The sequence below is a fragment of the Homarus americanus genome, unplaced genomic scaffold (genome assembly GCF_018991925.1).
Source record: "Homarus americanus isolate GMGI-L3 unplaced genomic scaffold, GMGI_Hamer_2.0 scaffold29159, whole genome shotgun sequence".
NCBI lineage: Eukaryota > Metazoa > Arthropoda > Malacostraca > Decapoda > Nephropidae > Homarus > Homarus americanus.
Genome location: NW_024743195.1, coordinates 230 through 5,000, shown reverse-complemented (window position 1 = coordinate 5,000; position 4,771 = coordinate 230). Strand labels below are relative to the sequence as shown.

General features: G+C 53.4%; 1 non-coding gene and 1 pseudogene across 1 annotated transcript; both read right to left on the bottom strand.

The window, feature by feature from the left end:
• Positions 1-868, bottom strand: part of LOC121877126 — a 6,549-nt pseudogene extending 5,681 nt beyond the window's left edge.
• A 1,421-nt stretch (positions 869-2,289) lies between these two features.
• Positions 2,290-2,453, bottom strand: LOC121877125. The gene has a single exon (XR_006090899.1). It is a non-coding gene; the product is annotated as a 5.8S ribosomal RNA (ribosomal RNA).
• Positions 2,454-4,771: the final 2,318 nt, after the last annotated feature.

Below are 4,771 nucleotides of genomic sequence, written 5' to 3'. Positions count from 1 at the left end.
GCAGCTGTCAGATCGCCCAAGACGCACCGGAGAGCCTGTTACAGCTGCCCCGGCGCCCGTCACTTTCATTTCGCCTTTGGGTTTGGGGTGAGCCCATTGACTTGCACACATGTTAGACTCTGGTCTGTGCGCCAAGACGGATCGGTTGGATCACCGATCTTTTGCACACCGCGAGAAACGCCGAAGCGGCGGCAAGCTCTTTCGACGATCGTCGCGAGGGCAGCCAGGACACGGTGGTTCTCTGTCGCGCGGGTCTCCCCAGACGAGCTGAGAGAGAGTCGGCGGCATACCAGTCCGGATTCTGGCTCGACGCCCCCGCAACGGGTCGTAGGACCGGCCATGGCGTAAATACGCCTGCCGACGCCAGCGCAGGAGTGGGGGGCGCGCCCAAACATTTTTGTCGCTTCACCATAACACCCCACCCAGCCGACAGCCGATTGTTGAACTCTCAGTTCGACCGAGGAAGCTTCAATTCGTTTGGCTTCTCACGGCACTTGTTCGCTATCGGTCTCGTGGTCATATTTAGCCTTAGATGGAGCTTACCACCTGCTTTGGGCTGCACTTTCAAGCAACCCGACTCTACAGAGAGGCCCTTTCCGACCGTCCCATCTGTACCCTCACGGGCGCCGCCATACGGGCCTGTCACCCTCCATGGGCAGTGGCCGCTTTCAAGCTTGACTTAGACGGTATGGGACGGCGTGCTGGACCCTCTGAAACGCAACACCCCTCGTGCCCGAAGACATCGAGGTTATGCGCTGGGCTTTTCCCGGTTCAGTCGCCCTTACTAAGGGAATCCCTGTTGGTTTCTTTTCCTCCGCTTATTAATATGCTTAAATTTGGCGGGTAGCTCTCTCCTACTACGAGGTCGATCGTTGTGTCATCATCCTTAGGGGGAACATGTTCCCCAACCACGAAGCGGAAGACCCTCTGCCACCGACTTTCTTCACCACCGACATTACCACGTGCTGCTGCAAAAGACATACACAGGAAGGTTTGAGGGGCTTGTCGCGGGGGTACCAGCGGCCATGGCGCCGGCACTCCCACCCCTGACTCCGTTCCTTCTTATTCTTAAGACTGAGAGAGAGTAAGGAAGGTTTGAGGGGCTTGTCGCGAGGGTACCAGCGGCCATGGCGCCGGTATTCCCACCCCTGACTCCGTTCCTTCTTATTCTTAAGACAGAGAGAGAGAGAGAGAGAGAGAGGAAGGTTTGAGGGGCTTGTCGCGGGGGTACCAGCGGCCATGGCGCCGGTACTCCCACCCCTAACTCCGTTCCTTCTTATTCTTCTGCTTCTTAAGACAGAGAGAGAGAGAGAGATAAAGGAAGGTTTGAGAGGCTTGTCTCGGGGGTACCAGCGGCCATGGCGCCGGCACTCCCACCCCTGACTCCGTTCCTTCTTATTCTTCTTCTTTTTCTTCTGACAGAGAGAGGAAGGTTTGAGGGGCTTGTCGCGGGGGTACCAGCGGCCATGGCGCCGGCACTCCCACCCCTGACTCCGTTCCTTCTCATTCTCAACGAGCAGCTTAGGTGCTCGGCCCTCTCAGCAACATCAATAGTGGTAAATAGCCAATAGGAAAAATGTTCCAGCAGAACATCTCTCGCAGAGTCATATACACAGTTTTAATGCATATACGCTCGTGTTCCGCCCTTACTCGGCCGCACCTTTGCCGCTTAAACTTTGACCTCTTTCCCCGTTCCCTCATGCCACAGCAGTGGCACTTGTTTATCCGGAGAAAGAGAGCGAGAGTCGCAGTATTAATTGGCGTGAGTGGCCTTTCCGGCTGCAGAACTAGTGCTCTATCCCGGCGAGCGCCGTTATGAGGCGCAACACCGTCTATCACCTAGGTGATAGACGAAATTCCGGCGGGGCTTACTTAAAAGATATCCGACCCGGTTTCGTTTCCTCTTCGTGGGATGGAGTGCTTCTTCTCCGAGAGAGAAGGAGGAGGACGTGTGCCTCTTAGAACATGTGCAGCATCAGCCATGAGCGGCCGACGGCCATTCGTGTCTCTGTGGACAGCAGGCAAAAGAGCGCCTCCAGTTATTTGCGAGGGCGACAACTGTCGTCGGGACTGGACACACACACATGTGTGTGTGCCAGGCTTTGTTGTGGTTGAATGTGGGTGCGCCAAGTCCATGGACTTGCTAGTGATAGGCTTGTTTTTAAGGGCACGCCTCCCGCAAGGCGCGGGCGATTAAACCCCAAGGCGGAAGCTCGGTTCGGGTTACCCTCATGTCGGGGAGACAGTCAGCAGGCACCGAACTCGCAGCAACGGATGGATGTATATTTCCGACCCTCGTAGAGGAGTGGCGGCGACAAGCAAATATGGCTGCCGCCGCCGCAATATGCATTCAACTTGTCGATGTATATGGTATTCTTGCGATTCACATACCGACACGCAGTTTGCTGCGGTCTTCATCGACCCACGAGCCGAGTGATCCCCCGTTAAGAATTGTGTATTTGCCATTTGGTCTTTTTGCGACTAACTATCACAGGTCGAGTCTCAATGAAAGGGTTTGACAGACATAGCCCAAGTTTGTGGTTTGGGTTTGGCCGGACGGCTTGTTGTTGTTTTTTGACACTTGAATTTCACTCTTTTTGGGTCAAGAGGCTTATTCGCCAGTAGTAAGGAACGGACGGGCAGCCGTCCAAAGCCCCGTCCGTCCTCCTCCGGTCTTCGCGCTCTCGCCCGAGTGTGGTCCACCCACAGCGTGGTACCTATTTTTGGTGAGGGGGCCGGGATTGTCCTCATTCTCTGCTGGAGTTGCCAGAGCAGAGCCCGAGACCGCCCAAATCAGGAGAGTAGTAGTTTTAAGAGCGCCCCGTTCTCTTTCTCTCTGTTAATGATCCTTCCGCAGGTTCACCTACGGAAACCTTGTTATGACTTTTACTTCCTCTAAATGATCAAGTTTGTACATCTTTCCATCACCTCGAGGCGACGACCCCAGAAAACCCTCGCGGGCAACGGGGCCGACAATCCAAGAGCGCCAGTCCGAAGGCCTCACTAAATCATTCAATCGGTAGTAGCGACGGGTGGTGTGTACAAAGGGCAGGGACGTAGTCAGCGCAAGCTGATGACTTGCACTTACTGGGAATTCCTCGTTCATAGGAAACAATTGCAAGCCCCAATCCCTATCAAGAAAGGCTTTGAACGGGTTACCGCTCTCGGAGGGGGAAACTCGTTGATCCCTTCCAGTGTATATGCGTGCGGCCCAGAACATCTAAGGGCATCACAGACCCAGTTATTGCTCAATCTCGTGCGGCTAGAATGGCCGCTTATCCTCTGGCAGTGAAGTTGCTGCGAACTGACACCATTTTCTGGAGATCCGTCGACTACTTAGTAGGCCACAGTCTCGTTCGTTATCGGAATTAACCAGACAAATCGCTCCACCAACTAAGAACGGCCATGCACCACCACCCACCGAATCGAGAAAGAGCTCTCAATCTGTCAATCCTTCCGGTGTCTTGGCCTGGTGAGGTTTCCCGTGTTGAGTCAAATTAAGCCGCAGGCTCCACTCCTGGTGGTGCCCTTCCGTCAATTCCTTTAAGTTTCAGCTTTGCAACCATACTTCCCCCAGAACCCAAAGACTTTGGTTTCCCGGAAGCTGCCCGCCGTGTCATGGGAATAATGCCGGCGGATCGCTAGTTGGCATCGTTTATGGTTAGAACTAGGGCGGTATCTGATCGCCTTCGAACCTCTAACTTTCGTTCTTGATAATGAAAACATCCTTGGCAAATGCTTTCGCAGTAGTTCGTCTTGCGACGGTCCAAGAATTTCACCTCTAGCGTCGCAATACGAATGCCCCCGCCTGTTCCGATTAGTCATTACCTCTGGTTCCAAAAACCAACAAAATAGAACCGAGGTCCTATTCCATTATTTCATGCATCACCATTCGAGCCATTCAAATAGCCTGCTCTGAGCACTCTAATTTTTTCAAAGTAAACTCTCCGGCCACTCAGGACACTCGACAAAGAGCATCCCGTGCGAGCCGGCGGGGCGGCTGTTCGGAGCGTGACAGTAAACACCGGGCGGTGCACCGTCAGTCCGGAACTGAGATCCAACTACGAGCTTCTTAACCGCAACAACTTTAATATACGCTATTGGAGCTGGAATTACCGCGGCTACTGGCACCAGACTTGCCCTCCAATGGATACTCGTTAAAGGATATAAAGTGTACTCATTCCGATTGCGAGGCCTCGGATGAGACTCACATCGTTATTTATCGTCACTACCTCCCCGTGCCGGGAGTGGGTAATTTGCGTGCCTGCTGCCTTCCTTAGATGTGGTAGCCGTTTCTCAGGCTCCCTCTCTGGAATCGAACCCTGATTCCCCATTACCCGTTATAGCCATTGTAGGCGCATAACCTACAATCGAAAGCTGATAAGGCAGACACTTGAAAGTAGCGGCGCCGGTGCGGAGACCGTGCGCTCAGCCCGAAGTTATTCAGATTCACCACAGGTGGGTTACGGACCAGGGCCCGACCAGTTTTGAACTTATAAAAGCGCTCTTCCCTTGCGGTCAGAGACCAATTGCATGTATTAGCTCTAGAATTGCCACAGTTATCCAAGTAAGTGGGTTTACAGATCCAATGAAACATAGCTGATTTAATGAGCCATTCGCGGTTTCGCCTTAAATCGGCTTGTACTTACACATGCATGGCTTAATCTTTGAGACAAGCATATGACTACTGGCAGGATCAACCAGGTAGCTGCTGCTGTTGGCGGCGCCTATCACGGCGGCCAAAATAGTGAGAGATACTGAGAGAGAGGCA